Genomic DNA, 25,180 nt, shown 5'->3' with positions numbered 1-25,180 from the left:
TTTGCTGAGGTTTGAAGTCAGAGAGATAGGCCTATCGTTTTTGGCATCTGCTCTGCTTGTCCCTTTATGGATTGGGCATATTATTCCCTCCTTCAACTTTCTTGCGGTCTGCCATTTGCAAGAAAGCTCTGGAAGAGAATCTGGTTGGGTTTTGCCAGGGTAGGCTTACATGATTTGAGGAGGATTGCTGGGAAACCATCAGGACAAACAGTTGAGCTTGAGTCCACCTCAACTATGGCTAGTAGTATATCTTCTTTGCTAATGTCAATGTATTCTATTGTAACTCTCTTGCTGGTTATAGGTTAGGCAGCAAAGAAGTCCACTGATTCGTTCACATAATATATATCATCATCATCATTTAACGTCCATTTTCCATGCTAGCATGGGTTGGACATATATTTATATATAATATATACGAACCACTGGTTCGTTCACTTGTCTGTGTTCCAATGGGGTAGTAAAGACACATTTGAATTGGTCATTCAGTACCTCACTGATCCTAGTTGGACTGTCTGTGAGGAAGCCATCCTTTTGGAAGAGGGGTCCTATCTTGCAGCGTACTCAGGCTGTTTCTTTCTCGTAATGAAAGAAGGCCTTTGGGTTTGACTTAATGTTTTTTTATAACCCAGGCTTCTTTGTCTGCTCTCTTCGTCACATAGGATTGTTGCAGCCTTTTTTCAATCTCCATCAGTGTTTTTAGGCGGAACCTTTTGCTACTTTTGGGATGTTGGTTGAGTCAATTTGCAACCTTTGTCTGTTGTCTCATGAGGATCTTCCTCTGCCTTGGAATCTTGTTCCTATTTGTTTTGGCCTTGTGCTCTGGGACATATATCTAGCATATGGCTTGCACAACAGACATGAATCATTCTAGTTTCATGTCAATGTCTGGTGTGGAGAGGCATTTCGGCCACACTTCTCTGAGGATATCTTTTTGGATCGATTTCGAGTCTGCTTTGTTTAAGTTCAGATTGCAGAGATTTTGTGTTCTTTGGGCTGTATGTCTCTGGCTACTTTTGGTCCAAACATAGACAGCTCTATTATGTTGTGATCCAAGACTTATGTCGGCGTCACTTTCACATCATGAATGATGTCCATATTGTTCATGAAGCAGAGATCCAGCATGTCATTTGCCCTAGTTGGTCTGAGTACAGCTTATAATCACCTTATTTAAAATTATATGGATAATACCATACTAAATTCTGGTGCCTTCAACTTAAGTACCATATTCATCTGAATCTAAATTTTACTGAACTTATATACGTATATATATACATATACACATACATATATTATGTATATATATATATATATATATACATACATACATACATATATATATATATATATATATATATAATATATATCATCATCATCATCATTATCATCATCGTTTAACATCCGCTTTCCATGCTAGCATGGGTTGGGCGGTTCAACTGGGGTCAGATCTGGCAGAGTTTCTACAGCTGGATGCCCTTCCTAACGCCAACCACTCCGAGAGTGTAGTGGGTGATTTTATGTGCAACCGACACAGGTGCCAGACGAGGCTGGCGAACGGCCACGCTCGGATGGTGTTTTTTATGTGCCACCGACACAGGTGCCAGACGAGGCTGATATATACATATATCATGTATGTATATATATATATATATATATACACACACACACATATACATATTATGTGTATATATGTATATTCAATGCATAAGGGCAGGTATAGTGCAGTATGTTTGGTTAGAATTTGTGGTGGCTGAAAGTGGGCAGAACCCCCATGAAAATTCATAAATTTCCAATGTTGATGAAATTTCAACCATAGGTAATTGATACACATCAAGAGGTTTTCCCAAAGTTTCCGATTCTCATGAGGATTCTAAGACCCCTTAATGGGGGGCTTAAATCCCGAATTTTAGTCATTTTTTATTATCCAAAACTAGGTCAAAAGTACTGAATGGATCTTTATGAAATTTCGAAATTATATTCTGTGCATAGGACAGATGTAATGCAGTATATATTTGAAAGTGAGGGGGCATAAATGAGGCCATAACCCCCATGACAATTCATATATTTTTGCTGTTGATGAAATTTTAACTATAGATATTAGACACTAATAAAGTAATATTCCTAAAATTTCAACTTCTTAGGAGTTAGTAAGACCTCTTAATGGGGGCTTAACCCCCACAATTTAGTCATTTTTCCTAAGCCAAGATGAATACGATTGTAGTCTTGGAAGCTGTAGAGTCATCAGAGTATACAAGATGAGTGTTATTTGTAATTCAGTGGTACAACAGTGTAATAGTTTGCTTTGAGATATACATAGATTGTGATCTCTGCAATGTGGTTCATAAATTGTCCAGTAAAGGAGAGGCATCTTTGTCTTCACTGATTCAGTTGCAAAGTGTTATTTTGAGTAAAGTTATTTGGTTGCAGACCTCCTTTGAATCTTTTTATTATCACTGGGTCAGAGATAGTCCCCAGATGGTAACATTGATTTCAAGGCCTTTCCAGATGAGTGATTGGTCATTCAAAGAGATTTATAGATTGCAAATTTATTCTGTTCATTTACCTATCAGCGTAGTGATCATTGGCAAACTCCAGAGGTGACACATTCATTTCCCCTTAGCCCTCAAGTCACATAGTTGTTAATGTTTATTTGAGTTGGGTCACACCCTTCCAATTGCTATAGATCCGTAATGCATCTTACGGCTGTGCTGGTCACCTGTATGGTGAGGAATCCTACATTGGGGAGTATTAACGACTAGGGTAGGGTTGCTAACTGCTTATTGTGATCATTCATCTTTTGGTTTCCTGCAGCTTTGCTCTCTTTTACAAACCCAGTGAACATTCTTATATTTCTGATTTCAAAGAAATTTGAACAATAGATATAACACAAGTTAAAAAAGATTCTCAACAATTCAACTTCTCTGGCTGACTTTAAGACCCATTCCCCCAAATCGGAGCCTTTACTCACACATTTTAGAGCTCCATGTGCTCCATTTTTCAGGAGCAAAAACCTTTGAATAGGTTTTATAAGATTTGGAATCTGGAATCTGGGCATAAAGATGAGTAGTATGGGATAAATGTGTCATGATTAGAATTTTTGTTAGGGTGTGTAAAGAGGGAAGAACCCTCATTAAAATTCTTAATCTCCAATTTTTGATGAGATTCGAATCATAGGTATTCCAGTTCATTTGAGAAAATATAAAAGAAAAGTCTAATTTTTCAATTTCATGTAACATGGGCAATGCCAGGTATCTCTGCTAGTATATATATATATATATATACACACACACACAATGGGCTTCTTTCACTTTCTGTCTACCAAATCCACTCAAGGCTTTGGTCGGCCAGAGTTTATAAGTAGAAGATACTTGCCCAAGGTGCCACGCAGTGGGACTGAACCTGGAACCATGTGGTTGGGAAGCAAGCTTCTTACCACTGTGCAAATATTTCTAGAATTTCTTTAAACCTGTTACCAACTGCAGGATCTTTCAGTTTCCATATCTTCCTTCTCCACATCTTTTGTTTCTGCACTTTGACCATTTTCTGTTTGTACACATTACAGCTTACAGCCCAGAAGATTTCTAAGAACACGTTTTATAGCACAAATTTTCTAGTTGAGTTTGTAAAACACTAACATATGCACAAACATATTTCCCGTAACAAATTTATGCAAACTTAGTTTTGGTTGATGTTTAAATTGAAATTTGTTATATTCTATGCTAAATTACTATCCTCTTTCCCACCAGTACTGACAAACCATGTTTTGTTAATTTTTTGTACCTGCAGTCTTGAAGAGATCTGATTTTGTATGTCTGTAGAAAATAAAAAACAAAAAGTGATATATATCATCATCATCGTCGTTTAGCGTCCGTTTTCCATGCTAGCATGGGTTGGACGGTTCTACTGGGGTCTGTGAAGCCAGAAGGCTTCATCAGGCCCAGTCAAATCTGGCAGTGTTTCTACGGCTGGATGCCCTTCCTAACGCCAACCACTCCGTGAGTGTAGTGGGTGCTTTTTACGTGCCACCCGCACAGGTGCCAGACAGAGCTGGCAAACGGCCACGAACGGATGGTGCTTTTTATGTGCCACCGGCACAAGGGCCAGGCGAGGCTGGCAACGGACACGAAACGGGGCGGTGCTGGCAGCGGTCGCGAAACGGAAGGTTCTCTTACATGCCACCAGCACTGGTAACACATCTGCAATTTCCATTGATCGATTTCCATTCTGATCCTCACTTGCCTCAACGGGTCTTCACAAGTAGAGTTTCGACATGCCACCGGCACTGGTAACACATCTGCAATTTCCATTGATCAATTTCCATTTCTGATCCTCACTTGCCTCAACGGGTCTTCACATATATATATATATATATATAAAGGAAACTGTGGAGTTTCCTTTCAAGAAGACTCATCCACCACAGCAAATTGACACTGGTGTTGTTGCCACATAAAAAGCACTTAAGCTGGCGTCATATTAAAATCACTCCTGTTGGTTCCACATAGAAAACACCTGGTGCACTCTATAGACCGATTGGTATTAAGAAGGGCATCCAGCATAGAAACCTTGCCTGTACAGACAATAGAGCCTAATGTGGCCCCGGATCTTATCAGTGCTGGTCAAACTGTCCAATCCATGCCAGCAAGGAAACATAGGGGAAAAAAATATTGAGGAAAGCCATGTACATATTTGTTTCTCATTACCTTATGAGTTAATTATATGTTGTCATTTTAAAGGTGGACTAAATGTCATGTTATGTTTCTTATAACCCTTTACATTCTGAATTCAATTTCTGTCTGAGTCCAATTTTGCTTTTCATCCCATTTGAGATTGATAAAATAAGGTTCCAGGCAAATACTGGAGTTGATGGTTTTGGCTAGCCCCTCTCAGCTCAAAATCATTGCCCTCAGGAATCATTGTCCAAATCAGGAAGAATATATTGTTTTTTTTAAATTCCTCCATTTTTTAATACCAATTTCTACTCAATAAAAAGCACCCACTACACTCGCGGAGTGGTTGGCGTTAGGAAGGGCATCCAGCCGTAGAAAAACTGCCAGATCAGACTGGGCCTGATGCAGCCTTCTGGCTTCACAGACCCCAGTTGAACTGTCCAACCCATGTTAGCATGGAAAACGGACGCTAAATGATGATGATGATGATGATGATGATATCCCTTACCACAACATGCTATACATATATGTATGTCAATTCTTGCCTTATATGCCATAACCAACAAACATTTTGACTTTGTAACACTAAGCTTCGCATGATTTATGAGCATGACTTTCAACAATCTTCTCTTTTTGAATGTGATAATATATATATGTCACCTAAGGTTATCATCGTTGGTATTTTGTAAATGTTACTTTTAGGTTATTTATTGAGATTTTATTCTTAATGTACTTGTTAATGCTGACTTGTACTTTATCTTCTGTAGCTGTTCGGAATTATCTACTTTGACTTGGCATTAGAAATAATATGAAATAATTAAGTCAGTGCAGAAGTCTCTACATAGTCACTTTGCATACTAGAAATAGCAGTCAAATCACACACTAATATTTTAAAGAAGAGGGGATATAGGATAATGTGATCCTAAATATGTTGTGTTGGGGGGCAAAAAAGGGCAGGCTGATCTTGGAATGCCTTTCTATCAAATGTCTGCTTTAACCAGAAGCTTTCAGTTTTGCACAAACAAAATTGGGAGGGAGGTAAATCTGACTTCTTGTTTCAAATGGGTTTTCAACAAACTTTGTCAGAAAGTGGTTTCAAATCTAAATGTGAATGAGGTGTTTGCCATTCTGAGCATAAAGTCTCTCTCATTGGTTAGTTTTTGTTTTGTTATCCCAGGTGTTAAAGCACCAGTAACATGCTATGACAGTTTCATTTGACTATTTCTCTTGCAGCAGGATAATGATGATGAAGTTAACTGGGGAAGGGGGACAAGAGAGAGAGAGAGAGATGACATGTGATTGGATAAGTCACAGGAGTGGTGGTAAGGAGAGAGGCAAGTGGAGATAATATGGTTCAATGATGAGGGAATGAGTGAAGTGTAACTTGTTGATGGAGAGAACAGTAAGAATGGATGAAGAATGGCTAACAAGTGAAATGGTGATAGGAAGACACTGGCCACTTCATGTACTCTTTGGCAACTTCAACCCTGGGAGAATATAGAACAATCCCTGAAGCTGGCAAGGAAATTGACTTTTAATGTAAATTTAGAGATTTGAAAGGCAGGATTGTCATATCTGGACAATTTAATTCTAATAATTAGTTTATATTATCAAGTTCCCAATAGTTATCATCCCTTTCATTCAATAAGGATTTGATTTTCAGCAAAACATTCAAGCAACAATTGCATAATGGAATAGAAAACATAATTAAAAATTCCAGATAATTAACTGTTTGATTATACTGTAGCAACAAGGGCCAAATTGATTGCAAAAACACCAATTTATTTTGTATTTTTCATTTACTTCTTAATAAATTAACAGAAAACTCAATATTGTTTATCATCATTTTTACATCCACTTTCCATACTAGGTCCGTATTCAGAGATAGTGCCTACCTCAGTAGGACAGAGGAACACATTTGTTTGTATGTTCTATTTTCGGCATGGTTTCTATAGCTGGATGACCTTCTTAACACCAACTACCTTACAGAAAGTTCTGGGTGCATTTTATCATGGACCCAGCACTGGAAAGGTTAACATGTCCTTGGCAAGATAAGACTCTAAGATCCTCTTGACTCTACATTGAAAACATTTCAAGTAAACAGCAATTAAAATAATTTCTTTAAAAAATAAGAAACTGATACATACTAGAATTAAAATAACCATGTCTTATATTTTCCAGTAAATTTTTGTTAAGTAAAAAAAGTAAGCTTTGATCTTTAACAAAGTCAAAGGTATTCCAACTGGAACCACAGGGTATTTCTCAGAGTACATAATTTAACACATGCTTTCCTTACTAATTTAAGAAATTATATTATTTCTAGCGTTAAAATGTGTTTAATATATATCTGTGGGTTAAAAATATCTGAGCAAGCCTGACCAGACAGTGATAAGGAATATATCTTTTACATTAATTATAGTCTAGTATTTATAATAGCATCAATTATACTTTGTTATCATGATTAAATGTCTGTTAATTTTTCGAGTTCATAATTAACTAAAATATTTTCAACAGACACTTATATTCTTTCAAAAATAAACTATTTGAACATACAAATATGAAATGCTTGCCATCCAACTAAACATCTTAATAAACACGATGGCTGTGATTGAAATTTTTTTTGTCTCAAATAAGAGAAATATAAGAAAAAAAAAAAGAATTGTTGTCAGGAAGGCATTCTACAATAATGCACTGGCTTGTCTTGTCTTGTCTATACAGGCACAGAAGAAACTGGATAAATAAACAATGAGGACAACGAATTGAAACAATAGGCAATACCAGATTTGTTTGTTGTGAGAATGTGTGGATATTGTTTGACCATGTCTTTTTTAATAGCTAGAAACTGTTCACTATTGTCAGATTTTTTCTGGAGCCCAAATCCATGCAACAGCTACTAATATACTCTCTGTCAGTGTGTAGTTTCACTTTATTTACAAATACCTTACAAATACAAATTTCATTACTGTTTAGTGTTAGGGAAATATTTTTAATATGTTTTTTTTTTCAAATAAATTTTGTTTACATTGAGATTCTTTTTAAAATAATAGCTTGTCTAAATACAAAATCTCTTTCATATTCCTCTAGCCTTTACACCTGGCCAAACAATGTTTTCAAGATTGTACTCTGTACAAACTTCAACCAAAGTTTACAATCAAGGCATACACTTTCTTTTTACGCTATGTGAAAAGAATTACCTGTCCATTTTTTAGTGAACAAAGAACTATTATGGGCAACTCATTTTCATTTATTAGTGCCAGTCATTGAAGAAATGTTTACTGACATGGACTTTTCATTATTGGTTTAAAATCTCAAAGCAAACAAACTACTAAATATTAATTGGCTTCAATAAAGTTCTTGGTAGTTGTTGGTAGTTTATCCTTTACTCTTGAGCAAAACTAAATGTGCTGCATTATTTTGCTTAAATTCTATTATACTGGTTAATATGAAAATTTTATATTCATCTGTTTTGTTGTATATTTTTAACAGTTTAGTCACTGGGCTGCAGCTGTACTGCTTGACAGTTTCTGTCAACCAAATTTCACCCAAAAGGCATAGGCCAACTGAGCACTACTATACAAGACATTTTCCCAGGGTACCTTGCATTGAAAGTGAACCAACAACCTGTGGTTGTGAAATGAATTTCCTTACCATACAGCACTATATCTGTGATATGTAAAAAAATAAAATTACAAAGAAAATCATTATCTGATTCATTGTTTCATTTAAACACAATAAATAAATAAACATACCAGGCTATAAGGGCAGGATTTAAATCTAGACATGTTAATAGGATAAGCTTGGCTAGACAGTCTGACATTTCTGTTTTGATGGTTGCCTACTGAGATTTCAGAAATATATATTTCACTCTTTGAGATCAACCTTCTGAATAACTGAAAATATGAAAATTTATGCTAAATTATTTTAGGTTTCCTATTTAATATAAACTCAAAAAAGAAAACAAAATGTTTGACAAATTATGTATACATCACATATGCACAGTGGTGCCAAATTATGGAATATGCTCTCTTAGACTTCAGAAATAGCTACATTTTTATTTCATTGATTCTAAGTGTTATTTTATAAGATACTCTTAGAATATTGCACTGCTGAAGCCATTCTTATTTTGGTCAACAGGTCACTAGCCATGCAGTATAGATGATGCTGTGGTTAATGTGGGCTGAGGTTAACTCTTTAGCATTTAATTTGACCCAGATATTCTACCTGTTTTATTTTAAAACTGACTAGATCCAACCTCTTACACCTCCCCTACAATGTCATTCTAAAAAGATACAGACATACCATTGAAATTTTGAAGCTCCAAGATAATGTGTATTAATTCAAAACAAAAGTAACTAGAAAAGCACTCAGAGAGCGCCGACGTCTGCCAGACCAGCAGGAGCAGCACGATGACAACGACGACCACCACCACCACCACAACTAATCTACCACTATCATCACCACAACTATCCTACCACTATCACCACCACCACAACCACCAACATCATCAGCAGCATTGTCATTGCTTCCACTTCAACTACATACACCACCATCAACGTTATCATGACAGTTACCTTGACAGTCACTTTCACCACCACAACCAGTATAACCACTACAATACCACCATCACACAACTAACACTATCATTAACACCACTATTACCACCATCATCTCTGCATCACACATCACACCGCTCCTGTCGCCATTATAACCACCGGTACTATTTTATCCTCCTCTCATATTTTATCTCAACCATCATCATCATCAACACTGTCTCTGCTTTCACCACAATCACCGTCAAAACTACGATCACCACAATCAGTTTCTTCACACAGTTGAAAATCCATTATCCGATACTCATGGGACCGAGATTGTTGCAGATTTTTGATTTTTCAAATTTTGGAGTGCTTTATTAAAAAAAAAAATTGCATCTACAAAATGGAACAGTTTGAGGATAGAAAACAGGTCTAAATACAATAGCTTATAGATATACTCTGAATGTAGTTCTATATAAATCTTTAATAATTTTTTTTTTATACTTACGACTATCAGAAATGTTAAGATATTAGCCTCTACTCATGTTGTCTAGCTTTGGTTAATAGGTTACAGCATAGATTAGATTACTTAGATAAGTTTCAGCCGAAGTTGACTCAGGCCATGTCTAATTTAATAGCACCACCTGGAAGAGATCCACAGTCAGCTCTGGGGAACCGTAGCCCATTCAAGCAGAGTGTTTTTAGAGACATATCTGGGTGTTGGGTGGTTTATCTGGTATTTGTTAGGGGTAATCATCTAGGGATCGTTTTGAATGCCGTGAAGTCACTTTCCTCTTTTATATGTGTCTGGCACAATGTTGAAGAGAGCAGGTCCAATTGAGGTGAAATAGTTCTGTCATAGTGTTGTGATACGACACGAACATTTCTGTAGTGGATGGATGGCACGGGGGCCAAGCCTCGGACAAATTTTTTAAGATGGGCAATGTTGATGGAATGTTTTCCATATCATACAGATGATATAGAGCTCACAGTGGTGGTGGAAGGAGCAAAGCCTGAGCTTTTTGAGTCAAGCCCAATAGTCAAAGCTTGTCATGTCATCCTCCACAGACCTCTGCCAAGCAGCTCATTTTAAGATAGATACACAAGTAAAATTACAAATAGAGAAATGAAAATAAACTTTGGAAACAGCAACGCCACCATAGGTTACATGCAAACAATGAACGTGTTTTCAAGGGAGATAATCAAAGAACATAACATTGTAATACTTCATGTAAAGTAAATATAACAAATGAAAAACCCTTGAAGAATCCATAAAAATTCCCAGATCACTACCAAAATTTCATCATCTGTTCCTTGTGCCATCACCAACTCTTCCTGCAAGTTTCATCAAATACCGTTCACAACTTTATGAGTTACTTTGCACACAGATGGACAAGCCAACATCAATGAAAACATAACCTCCTTTCTTGGCAGAGGTAATAAATAAACAATATATTTGTCAAAGAAATCTGTACACTAAAGGGTTAAGGGTTTAAGCTAGGAGTACTCAATATGGTGTGTGCAAGAAACTGTTTACCCACTTGTCCCAAAAGAGTTTACTCACAAAAAGATTTTCATATTATCCTAAAAATACAGAGTGGTCAATAAAAGGAAAATGTATATATGTCTATAAAAGAAAAATCTATATATGTCTATACCAATCGTCAAACAGTATGCCATAGAGCACTGGTGCACAGCAAGAGGTACTTAGGTGCTTTACCAGTCTTTAAAAATATAATTAATTTTTCTTCAGTGCTTGGTACTAATGAAAAGCAAAAAAAAAAAAAAAGAGTTGCTGGCAATAATTCATTGACAAAAAATTGTCACAAAGTGTTTGATACACAAAGTATGTTTTGTTTGTTGAAATGTAGTTGAAGTTTATAAAATATCCATTCTTGAAAACGTCTTTTTTTTTTAGACTTTTTTTGGGGGAAAACCCATCAAATACAGTCTTTGAAAAGTTGTTAGGCAGTGTATTCCATGATTTGATGCCATAGTGCATATATATCAAAAAACTAGTTTGTCAGGCATTTAAAAAAAAATTTGAATTTTTACCGAATGCAATACAAAAATTTAGATGTTTTCATATTTTCAGTTATTCAGGCTGTTGACCTCAAAGAGTGGAATATATATGTCTGGAATAGTCATTAAGTGTGCAACCCTCAAAACAAAAATATCACATTGTCAGCATGTGTGGATTTAAATATTCCCCTTTCTGTGTGTATTTAAATGATGTAGCAAATTGAATAATTCTATTTTGGATCTTTTTAATCTCAGTCACAGATTTTTAAAATTAATTTTTTTTTTAACTAAACAGTTTGAAACTTCGGATACTGGTTGAATATGTCATGTAGAACACTGTTTACTCTTAATGTATTTGATAAAATTTTGTATATTAGAAATTATTTCGTGTTAAAGTTGTCGTATTTGGGTAATTTTAATCAATCGATGATGTGTATTCAGCTGAAGAAAGTTACTGCTGTTTGCGAGAAAGTAATGGAAGAGCAACAACTTCCGGGTCATCAGGTCATGAAAGAGAGAGAGAGAGAGAGAGAGATTTGGGAGAAAAGTATAAAAGATAAGAAAGGTGGTTGAGAAAAACAGAAAGTTCTTTTATAGGGAATACATACGTGTGTGCGTGTGTATTTTTGCTCATCTTATCCACTGTGTCCTCTCATTTATATAATGTTAGTGTGTGACATTGAGAGAGATTTGGTTGTTATTTCCAGCAAATTGTAGAGAGAGAGAGAGACAACAGAGAGAGTGGTGGTGTGTTGACAATCTGAATGACAGCTTATATAAACTTACCATCCCCCTACCACTACATATTAATTTATTAACCCCCCCTCCTTTTTCTTGATTCCATTCGGTGGGGGGGGGGTATCAGCTTTACATATGAATGTGTGGGTGTGTGATGAACAGCATGAACAACTGTCATCAACTTCACAATCTCCCTCCCTCCTTAAAGCCGTATATTCCTCACACCCGCCTCCCTTTCGTTTACTGAGCGTTCTAAAAGTTGCATGTGTGCGTATGTATTGGTGTGTGAGTATGTATACATATACATGTGTCTGTGTATTTACATGCATATATGTATGCAGCGTCCAAAACATGACCCAATGACCCGGATGTTATTGCTTTTTCCATTACTTTCGCAAACAGCAGTAACTTGCTTCAGCTGAATACACGTCATTGATTGGTTAAAATTACCCAAATACGACAACTTTAACATGAAATAACTTCTAAAATACAAAATTTTCTACTTGACACATTCAACCAGCATCCAAAGTTTCAAATCGTTTAGTCAAAAAACATTGATTAAAAAATCTGTGACTGTGGTTGAAAAGATCTGGTTTTCCTTTGTAATTGATTTATTTCAAAACACTGCATTATGGGTTAAAAAATTTGCTTCACAACCGTTGGTTGCTGGTTCACTCTCACTGCAAGGTACTTCGGGCAGGACAGCACTATTTCAGGTAGTGCTTTATGACTAGATGCCCTTCCTGATGCCAACCTTTTTTAATTGTATCTCATGAAGACTGACCTTAAAATGCTGAGCCTCAAAGAGGAGTTGATAAAGGACCAAAATGACTGACAATTCACTGTGCTCAAGAAGACCTATCTATCACAGTAAAAAGGTTCTAGAAGTACTTTGTTTATGTTTGTATGTGCTTGGCCTTGCCCCCACATCCATTCTGTCCTGTCAAGCATTCCTCACATCGCATTCCCCTAACACCCATCCCTCTGTCACTCTTCTCTCCACGGCACTACTTTGCTGCTGTAATCACTTGGGAGGAGAATTGGTGCATATTATATCTCCTACCCATTCACTGCACTACTGTGGAGGCGCGTGACTTTGTGGTTAGAGTATTAGACTCATGATTGTAAGATTGCAGTTTTGATTCTTGGACCGGGTGATGCATTGTGTTCTTGAGCAAGACACTTCATTTTCACGTTGCTCCAGTCCACTCAGCTGGCAAAAATGAGTAATCCTGTAATGAACTGGCATCCCATCCAGGTGAGGAATATACATGCCATGAAAGTGGGAAACCAGCCCTTGTGGGTCAGCATGACTCGAGAAGTTAACTTCACCTTTACTACCCCATCCCATCCCTGGAGCCACTTGCATCCCTTCCCACACTATTTTCACTGGTTACTCCCTTCTCAGTTATATCTCCCTCTGTGTCATTCTTCATCATAACACCTCTCATATCTACTATTGTTCTCAATGCCTTCTCACATCTACCATTAGTTACCTTTATGTACCTCAGCATCTTTCCCCGCTGCTCCAACACCTTACTCATCATCCTCCCACTTCCTGATTTATCTTCCACTTCTATCTCTCTCACCTTACTCCCTCTCTGAATTGATATTTCCCATCAGCCTTCCTGTTGTCCATCACTCACTACACCTCAACCATCACCTCTGACCAGCTGTTACTGTCCCCTCATGCTCCTATGAAAGTACCCTACCCCCAATCCACTGTCCATATCCTCCCAGGGTTTGCTCTAGCAATCCATCACTACCATCTATATCTCTTCCTAGCCACCTTGTATAATTCAGGGTAGCCATGTATCCTCTCTATAACAAGACACCTCTGCTTGTCTCTCTATCATACTTTTAACTCTCAACATCTCACAGAAAATGACCTCCCCCTCTCAAATACTCCCTATCATTTAGTTGATGGGGGCTTTATCCTGTTCTTTTCTTGTCTTGTAAGTTACGTGGTGACTTCATTAGTGCCAGTGACGTGAAAAAAGTACCTAGTATATACTCTGTAAAGTGGCTGGCATTCAGAAGGTCATCCAGCCATAGAAACCATGCCAAAGCTGGCATTAGAGCTCAGTTCAACCTTGCGACTCACTGTATCCTAGCAACCCATTGAACCTGTTGAATGAATGTGGATGATGATTGTGATGTGCAGTGATATAGTGCACATTATCTTATAACTGAGACAAAGTAGTTCAACTTTGAAATGTTATGCATGAGATGGTAGTAGTAGTAAATGTAGAGGTGTGTGGCTTGGTGGTTAGGGTGTTGGGTTCATGATAGCAAGATTGTGGTTTCAGTTCTTAGACCAGGCACTACGTTGTGTTCTTGAGCAAAATGCCTTCATTTCATGTTGCTCCAGTTCACTCAGCTGGCAAAGATGACTAATCCTGTGATGGACCAGTGTCCTGTCCAGGTGTGGGGGGGAACCAGGAAACAGGTTCTATGAGTCTATATGCCTCATAGAGCATATAGACTCATATAGCAAATCTTGCTTTCCATTGCCTAGAAATGTTTTTACATGAAATATTGATTTCAAATTTTGGCACAAGGCCAGCAAATTTGGGTGGAGGCTACACAATTATATTGGTCTCAGTATTCAGCTGGTACTTATTTAATTGACCCTGAAAGGATGAAAGGCAAAGTTGTCCTTGGTGGAATTTGAACTCAGAATTTAACTTTTTACACAAAATATTCTTTTCTACTCTAGGCAGAAGGCCTGAAATTTTGGGGGAGGGGAGGGCAGTCGATTAGATTGAACCCAGTATGCAACTGGTGCTTAATTTATCGACCTCGAAAGAATGAAAGGCAAAGTTGACCTAGGCAGAATTTGAACTTAGAATGTAAAGACAGATGAAATACCTATTTCTTTACTACCTACAAGGGGCTAAACACAGAGAGGACAAACAAGGACAGACAAATAGATTAAGTCGATTATATTGACCCTAGTGTGTAACTGGTACTTAATTTATCGACCCTGAAAGGATGAAAGGCAAAGTTGACCTCGGCGGAATTTGAACTGAGAACGTAATGGCAGATGAAATACCACTAAGCATTTCACCTGGCGTGCTAACGTTTCTGCCAGCTCACCGCCTTTCTTACACAGAATATTGAAAGATTTATGAAATACATTTAAAAAAATAAATTCTTAGAAAATAATTATTTTGATTCTTATATTAGTCAGTTTCTTTTTTTAAGAAATTATTTTAATTGCTGTTTATCTGAAATATTTTTAATCTAAGGTTAAAAGGATACTGTAGTTTTGTCTGTGAAGGACACGAGAACCTTTCTAGAGCAGGTACTATATAATAAATGTACCTAGAAACTTCTATAAGGTAGTTGGTCGTAGGAAGGTCATCCAGCTATAGAAAACATGCCAAAAATAGAACATACAAACAAGATATAGTCATTAGAGGAGGGTAGTAACTCTGAATAAGGACCTAGCATAAAAAGTGCAAATAAAATGATGATCATAATGATATTGAGTTTTCTGTTAATTTATCCTGAAGCATGTAGAGTTTTAACCCTTTAGTGTTCAGATTACTCTGAATAAAAAAATTGTTAAGAATCCAATTGTATTGAAAAGTTGATTTTTTTAACCTTGTGACACACTGGACATTAATTCGAGCATTACTGGACAATTAAAAATTAATGGCGCCCTTTGTATAGAAAATAAAATATCAGTGGAGAGTAACACATCAATGATTTACTTTGCATGGGAAGTTTAAAAAAACTGTTTTAAAGTTGAAAATTTTTGTAAAAAATGAAGTAACTTCTGCTTACTCATTTTAATAGATCTATTTGTGTATGACAAAATTATGAATAAGACTTTGCAAGATACTGAAAAAAAGTTGTATAGATTTTGTAAAACCTTAAACTATACTTGAAAAAAGCATGTGGTACACTTTATATTTTTCTTATTGATATGAAATCTTTCTTTGGGCAACTGTATGGTGTGGGTGCCATATTATGTACTCATAGCTTAAACCTTTAATCTCAACCCATATTGAAGAAGACACCTTTTATACTGCATAGGTGGAATTTTGTTGATTTATCAGAGAGTGGTTTCTCTTGCACAATATTCAAAGTGTGTGTATGTGTGTGTGTGTAGATATATATATATATGTGCGTGTGTGTAGATATATATATATATGTGTGTGTGTGTGTGTGCACATATATATATATATATATATATATATATATATGAGTGTGTGTGTATGTACAACTGGAGTGTATAATCTAGATTTAAAAAATAGTACTTGGAGTGAATGGAAAAAGTTTTTTGATATTTCTAAAGTATAACGCAATTCATTCCATAATCTGACACCACAGTGCATGGTGCATAAATATATAGCTTCTGAAGACATTTATGCGTACTTTTCCTTCATTGGACACTAAACTCTGCTTGTGAAGACCTGTTGAGGCAAGTGAAATCGAAATCAAATTCAATGACTGGCATCTGTGCTAGTGGAGCACTAAGAGCACCATCCAAGCATGATCATTGCCAGAGCAGCTAACTGGCTTCCGTGCCGGTGGCACGTAAAAAGCACCATTTGAGTGTGATCGTTACTAGCGTCGCCTTACTGGCATGTGAAAAAACATTTGAGCGAGGTTGTTGCCAGTGCCGCTGGACTGGCTCCTGTGCAGGTGGCACATAAAAAGCACCATTTGAGTGTGGCTGTTGCCAGTACCGCCTGACTGGCCCTCGTGCCGGTGGCACGTAAAAGCACCCACTACACTCTCAGAGTGATTGGCATTAGGGAGGGCATCAAGCTGTAGAAACTCTGCCAGATCAGATTGGAGCCTGGTGCAGCCATCTGGTTTGCCAGTCCTCAGTCAAATCGTCCAACCCATGCTAGCATGGAAAGTGGACGTTAAGTGATGATGATGATGTATTTATTGGCTAATAAAAAGAAATTATGACTTATTTATAATGAGTAGCTAAGAACAGTAGAGTACCAAATTAAATGCTTTGCAATGGTTAAAAATAATAAAAATTAGTGATGACAATGTTCATGCCAACAGGAAATAAATAAAAAAGCTGACCTTTTGTGCTCAGGCTTTTTATTATATTTTCAAGGTAGAAAAGATAGTTCATAGGAAAGCAACAGTCTTTGTGTTATCTGTTATCCAATTTGAGATACGTAATTCATAATAATAATGATATCTTTTATTTTTTACTTCTTTCATAAATGGATTGTGGCCATGCTGAGGCACCATCTTGAAGGGTTTAAATGAACAAATTGACACTAGTATTTTTCAGTCCCTTTAGCTGAACCACTAAGTTATGGAGATGAAGACAATGGAGCATCAGTTATCAAATGTGGGTGTGTTGAGGAGAGACAAAGACACATGTGTACACATACCTGATGGGCTTCCATACAATTTCCATCTACCAAATTCAGTCATTCATCAGCCTAGGGCTATAATGCCTGACATTTGCCCTAGGTGCTGTTCAATGAGACTGAACCTGAATCCACATGGTTGCAAAGCAAGCTTCTTAACTACACAGTCATGCCTTATTTTTTATTCAAGCTGGCAGAATTGTTAGACTGCTGGGCAAAATGCTTAGTGGTCTGTCTTTATGTTCATGTCCCAGTGGCACAGTTGGTTGTGCCCTACAGAGATAGTTGATTGTGTCCTAATTGTACTATTGTTCGTACCCTACAGGGAAAACTGATCATGTCCTAATGGCACAGTTTATTGTGCCCTACAGGGTCAGCTGATCGTGTCCTAATGGCACAGTTTATTGTGTCCTAATAAAACAGTTTATTGTGCCCTACAGGGTCAGCTGATTGTGTCCTAATGGCACAGTTTATTGTGTCCTAATGAAACAGTTTATTGTGCCCTACAGGGTTAGCTGACTGTGTCCTAATGGCACAGTTTATTGTGCCCTACAGGGTCAGCTGATTATGTCCTAATGGCACAGTTGATTGTGCCTTACAGACACAGTTGATTGTTTCCTAACAAGTAAGACAACCTAGCAAAATGACCAACCTTTCATAAATATTTCAGTTGGCACTTATTTTATCAGCCTCTCTCTATTAAATGTCTAAGTTATTGTGATATTGTAATTAAAATTACTAATTATGTTGAATGTTTGTTTTACATTTTTCATCATGTGACTCAACTGGATGATCATGTGTCATTGATGGCTACCAGTTTGATGAGTGCTGAGTTGAATAAAGCTGGAAGTAAAGGATTTCATACAATTGTGTCTTTGCTTAGATGAATACTTTGTTGTAGGATTACTTTACTGGACTTGAATAAGCATTTATGGGATTCATTATGCCAATTTCCTAATGTCACCAGTAAACAATGCTTAAGTGGTGTTAAATAAGCTTTGTCTTGATTAAATATAATGATAGAACATTACTTTTTGATATAAAAAGATGCAGTTTGGCATTCTGTTATACACACATGCAATACTGTCTTATATATACACACACACACATATGGTATATGTAGGTACAGAAGAGAAATTCAAAACTATGCAATGCCAAGGGGTGAGAGTTAAGTTTATGAAAGCAGACACATAAATTGTAGTTATTCAAATTCTTTTTTTATGTTCCCTATCATTGTATCCAGTCTGATGATAGAAAATGTGAAATTCAAACAATTAGATGTGAGATGCCAGCCTTCATAACCACGTGCACACGCAGACACACACACACACACCATTCAATGTCTGTTTTTCATGCCTGCTAGACATGTGTTTATAAATAATCCTTGATGCAGGCATGGCTATGTGGTTAAGACGTTTGCTACCCAGCCACATGATTTTGAGTTCAGTTCCACTGTGTGACACATGGGCCAGTGTCTTCTAGTACAGCCATGGCTCAACCACAGCCTTGTCAGTATATTTTGTAGGTGGTGACTGAAAGTGTGTGTGTAAAGTGGTTGGTGTTGGGAAGGGCATCCAGCCATAAAATCCATGCCAAAATAGATTGTGAAGCTTGGTGCACTCCTCTAACTTAACAGCTCCTGTCAAAATGTCCAACCTATACCAGCATGACAGATAGATGTTAAGTTGTTGGTGATGATGATGATACACGCACACAAACATATACACATGTATATGCACACATACTTACACACACATATATACACACACACACATATATACTCATATTTCTCTCTCTCTCTCTACATATATATATATGTGCCGGTGGCACATAAAAAGCACCATCCGAACGTGACTGATGCCAGCGCCGCCTTGGCTGGCTTCCGTGCCAGTGGCACGTTAAAAGCACCAACCGATCAGGCCGATGCCAGACCCCCCCCCGGCACCTGTGCAGGTGGCACGTAAAAAGCACCCACTACACTCGCGGAGTGGTTGGCGTTAGGAAAGGCATCCAGCTGTAGAAACACTGCCAGATCAGACTGGAGCCTGGTGCAGCCCCTGGCTTCCCAGACCCCGGTCGAACCGTCCAACCCGTGCTAGCGCAGAAAACGGACGTTAAACGTTGATGATGATATATATATATATATCCCCAAAAATGAAGAACACACGCACACATATCTCCAGTGCCGGTGGCACATAAAAAGCCCTCAGTAGCCCTCAACAGGTTGTCCTGTAGAAACATCCAGTTGTCTTCCACATAATGTAATGCTATATCCCTCTCTATTTTGTCAAAAGCTTCAAGTAATACATTTCTAAATCTCTGTCCATTCACAAGATCCTTAAGCTTCTAGACCCTTCTTCTCCCTGCTGGCCATCTTCTGGGAGTCCATTTAGCCCTGATCCTGAAGTCACTAACTACTAATCTATGTTGTGGAGTGCATTCTTCACCTAGGAAGGTTTTGGCATTTATAAGTAGCCATCTTTCCCGTTTCCTGGTGAAGATGTAATCAATTTAACGAGTGTGTCCACCAGATCGGTAGGTGAATAGGTGGCTGGCAGGTTTCCTGAAGTTAGTATTACAAACCATAAGATCCTTTGCATCACAGAACTTCAGCAGTTTGGTTCCCTCCTCATTGCTGGAATCAAAACCATAGCCATGGAAGCCCCCTGCATGTTGTCCAACATGTCCATTGAAGTTGCCAGCTACAAAGAGAAGATCCCTGTCATTCATTGATGAGGTAATCTGCAAGAGGGTGTCATAAAATTGGTCATTCTGTTCATCAGTTAGCCTCGGCCGAGGGGCATAGGCCGAGATAACGGTTGCCAAACCATGTTGCTGCACGAATCTAATCTTAAGTATTTTATCACAGATTCTGACTACCTCGATTACCTTATCAACCCATTTCTCCACAAGAAGTATACCCACACCCCCGACCCCATCAGTGTTCCCTGCTCAGAAAATCGTATACCTATGTCCTTTGCTTGGGAGGATCCTAGCAGTACTTCCTCTCCACCATACTACTTGGGTGCAGCAAGTTAAATTACTTGACAAGTTAAATTACTCATAAATACTATAAAGGATTTCAAATTTTGAAAGTCAGTGGTAATTGAGAATGTCATTAAAATGTAACTCTAGATCGTTAATGTAACTCTACATTGTAACTCTAGATTGTTAAAATGATAAATGTAAGAAGTGTTAGTTAAGAGAAAAAGGAAAATGAATTTGGACATTTGTCACCAATTCAGGAATTATAATAGAGACAGAATCATTATTTTGTTTGTTTGCATACATTTTGTTTTTGTTATATTCTTGGTTTTCCAATGTCATACTAACATTAGAATGGTTACCAAAGAAGTATCTCTCTCTCTGAGTTAAGTGACATTGTTTGTTTTTGTACTTCATGTTGTTTACACAGTTGGTGACGTCCTGTACCCATATATATATTATTTATATTATTATTTAATTGAACGCCACGCATCCATTTCCAAATAAGTATTTATATATTTTTTTTCTCTTGTTTCTTTCTATGTTCCTTTCTGTAGAAGAGTGTAGGCTCGAAACGTTAAAGACTTTTTCAATTCCCGAGCGTGATACTAACATCTGTTTGTTTTCTACACCACCTGTCTTCGTCTTTTGTTTTTTTTTGTGAATTCTCCCTGTATATATATATAAATTTGAGTGTATGTGTGTTTAACCCAAAAGGCTCTGAAATAGTGTGTCCTGGAAAAAAACAAATTTGTTTTTCAAATTTTGTGTCCTAAAGAGAAGGTTGTTTATAAATAATAAAAAAGTATAATTTTCTGCAAGAAATAACTCAACTTTTATATTGACAACTTACCCATTCTATCTGTCACCATTAATCTATCCCTCTATTATTTACCACTCTCTTTATCAGGGCAGGGTTTATTGGGGGGGGGGGCAAAGGGGGCAATTGCACTGGTCCCCTATTTGGGGTCCCCTGCTGTGAAGGGTATATATAGCGCTCAATACAGGGTTGCCCCACCTCCATAAAGTCTCACTTTCAATATACAAAGGTTATCTTGACTTAATGGATTCTGTTTTATAATAAATAACCATAGATTTTGCCACTTTACAGACACCAATTTATTCAATTAAAAAGCAGTTTGCTACCCAATCTTAATAGCACCTTACAGTTTACCTTGAGAATGGTAGCTGCTATTGGGAATGACAGAGAAAAGGGAAACAATAGAACAATTCTGAAAATGTATGTATGTATGTATATCTGGTATGAAGTGACTCTTTCAATATACAAAGGTATGCTCTTTTATGATAAATAACCCTAGATTTTACCTCCTTAGAGACACCAATTTATTCAATTAAAAAAAAAAGTTTACTACTCAATCTCAAAGGCAGCTTACAATTTCTTTGGGAATTGTAACTTTTGAGACAATGACAGGGAAATGACAGAACACGCTTGAAAAAGCATGTGTGTGTGTGTGTGATAAAGAGAGTGGTAAATAATAGAGGGATAGATTAATGGTGACAGATAGAATGGGTAAGTTGTCAATATAAAGAGATTGATAGAAAGTAGTTACTGTCTCTAGGTCAAATTCCTTTCAACACATGACTGAACAATGACCTTGGCTTGACTACTTGTAGTTAATTGCACACACACATGCATGGATGCACGCACGCACACATGGCTACTTCTAAACTTAATTATTTCAGTGAGGTATTGACAACTGATCTTATTTTATGAAACAAGTATAGAAATATGTTCCAAAATTTTAATTTTGAATTAAGTTTTAATTATAAAATTACCTCTCTCTCTACAGCTAAAAGCATTATTTTTTCAGCTTTAGTATTATTGCATATATGTTCAAATGTTTTTCATTAAATCGAACCTTTTTCTTTCTTTCTTTTTTTTTCTGTATTTGAAGAATCTATAGAGAATATGAAGAAGCTATAGAGAATATTTTATGTTGAGTTTTTAGATTTAGTCAGGTTTCATTAATTTCATACCGTGTACTTATTTTTCTATGATCCTGTTTCATTCAACAAAGATATTTAAAATTTTTGTTGCATTTCTGATCTTTCTGATGTCTAAGGATGGACATTTATGTCTATGAGTCTCTTTGCAAATGAAATTTGGGAGATTTGAAGAGGCAAATTTACTTTATCTTGTCTTATTTATTTTACCCTATCTAAATTTGTCTTTTATATGTTCAAAGAGAACGATGATTATTTTCTGAAACAGTGTTCTGAATATGTTACAGTGTTTTTACTGCATTAAGAGAAGCTCTCTGCTTAGTAGATACAGTTTTTGAAAGGTAGTGAACATCATCATCATCATCATCATCATCATCATCATCGTTTAACATCTGCTTTCCATGCTAGCATGGGTTGGACGATTTTGACTGAGGGCTGGCGAACCAGATGGCTGCACAAGGCTCCAATCTTGATTTGGTAGAGTTTCTACAGCTGGATGCTCTTCCTAACGCTAACCACTCTAAGAGTGTAGTGGGTGCTTTTTATGTGCCACCAGCATGGGGGCCAGTCAGGTGGTACTGGCAATGACCTCACTCGAATCTTTTACACGTGCCACCGGCACAGGTGAACATTTGTAAAAAATATTTTTTTCAAATGCAGTAAATATTACTCATTACGCCCCATCTACACCCCACCCGTTAGAAACTGGAAGAGCAGACATTTGGAATAGCTGTCCTATATAAATTACCCTGTTTTTGTTGGAATATTCCCTTTCTTTTTTCACGCATTGCAAAACAATGAAGGGTAGCCCTTTTAAAAGAAAAAAAATTTAAATCCGTGTCTTTTAAATGTTGATATCTCTTCCCCACCACCCAAAGAAAAAAGAACACACTCATCCTGCCTTTGGAACAGCAACAGCCACTAAAATGATTTTTTTTTTTTTGTTATTTTCTGTCATTTTGTATTCCACATTCTGAAATTGGTAACTCATATTAAAAGAAAAAAGTCTTACCCACTCTTCCCTCCTTCATTGTACTTTTCACAATGGAGGAAAATCCAAACACTGCAAGTGGATGTGTAAAAAAGGCAATTTGAATTTTGAAAAATCTCTCTATATATAAACGGCAGTTTGTCTGTCTGTGTGTCTGTCAGGTTGTACCCTCACCATGACCACGGCTTTCAACCGATTCTGATGAAACTTGACACGCACATAGCCCAATGTCATAATTCAAAACTAACGCAGAGAAAATTTTGAAAAGTTCCCCCAGTTCTGAAAAAAATCGATAAATTCGACATGGGGTCGAGAATCTAAGCTTTTTATATGCAACACATTTTCTGTCTAGGGGACACAACTCGACAGCTAGGGACAGCGTATACACAGGAGTATTCGAGTGAAGAGAAGACATTGCAACCTGCACATGTGCCTTCGTTCCCTAGAGGGAAAGGACTAGATTGGGATTAGTCGTTGCCTACTAGGGGCTCTTACATACCCGGGCAACGGCGGGCTATGCTGCTAGTGTTTCTATAAAGCAATATTTTCAGTCTTTTATTTAAATTTTCTCAAATTCAATGACATGAAATAGATGGGTTTTGAGATTTAAATTTGGTAATTTTTCAAGATTTGCATATGAGGGGCCAACTGAACGTGAAGTACACCCTCCCCAATTCAAGATTTAAATCCAGTCCTGGGTTTGGATTGTCTGTATTTTGAAACAATGATTTTAAAAATTTTGAAAAAAAAAAGCTGAAATTCTAGGATTTATAGGAGTGAATGGGATGGAGTTAATAGAAAATCTTTTTAAAAATCTAAGTATTGTTTTTAAATTATTTTTCATTTTCTGTTTCAAAATAAAGGAAGTCAGGATTGTGATGTTGATTGCTGATTTCTCTTTTTTTTTTCTTTTGACCTTCAAGGCTTTTCCCATCATTTTTAAGTATGTAGTACAAAAAACATTGGCCAACATTAATGCTTAGTAGAGAAAAGGGGTATGAAAAAATTTCTAAATTTTCAACTCAGGATTGGTTGTAGGTGCAGCATAGGTATTAAAAAAGAACACAAAGGGCATTTATTATTTGCAACAGCTGTTTTGGTAGAACTTTAATGATGTATCCAAAGAATACATCAAAGCATAAATCCTAAAGGTGGTGGGTTTATGCTATGTAATCTATGAATACATCAATAACATTCTACTAAAACAGCTGTCATAAATTCTAAACACCATTTATGTTCTTCTTTTATATATATACTAGCTGAATACCCCATCGTTGATGAGTAATTTGGCAGACTTTTGTAAGAGTACACCAACATAAATTGGGTTTTCTTTATTTTGACAAGGATTTTACAAATGTTCTTGTACTACACTCTTACAAATGATGGGGGAAGCTTTTTAGATAAAAAAAATTTTTGAAAATTTATGAATCTCCCCTTTCCCACCCACTCTGGACCGATTTTATCCAACTTCTTTTTTTGTTTTTTTGCATTATGCACTTAAAAACAATAGAAGATACCTTTTTTGATGCAAAAATCAAGAGAAAAATAAGTTGGATAAAATTGGTCCAGAGTGGGTGGGAAAGGGGAGATTCATAAATTTTCAAAATTTTTTTTTATCTAAAAAGCTTCCCCCATCATTTGTAAGAGTGTAGTACAAGAACATTTGTAAAATCCTTGTCAAAATAGAGAAAACCCAACTTATGTTGGTGTACTCTTACAAAAGTCTGCCAAATTACTCATCAACGATGGGGTATTCAGCTTGTATATATATAAAAGAAGACCATAAATGGTGTTTAGAATTTATGACAGCTGTTTTAGTAGAATGTTATTGATGTATTCATAGATTACATAGCATAAACCCACCACCTTAGGATTTATGCTTTGATGTATTCTTTGAATATATCATTAAAGTTCTACCGAAACAGCTGT

General features: G+C 36.8%; 1 protein-coding gene across 4 annotated transcripts in view; it reads left to right on the top strand.

Moving 5' to 3' along the window:
• LOC115231993 (solute carrier family 23 member 1-like) overlaps positions 1–25,180 on the top strand; it is a 159,684-nt gene that overhangs the window by 11,563 nt on the left and 122,941 nt on the right. The gene's annotated exons all lie outside the window — the stretch shown is intronic.

Source organism: Octopus sinensis, linkage group LG2 (genome assembly GCF_006345805.1).
Source record: "Octopus sinensis linkage group LG2, ASM634580v1, whole genome shotgun sequence".
NCBI classification, from domain to species: Eukaryota; Metazoa; Mollusca; class Cephalopoda; order Octopoda; family Octopodidae; genus Octopus; species Octopus sinensis.
Note: the sequence above shows the minus strand (reverse complement) of the source record. Positions and strands in the feature narration are given on the sequence as shown.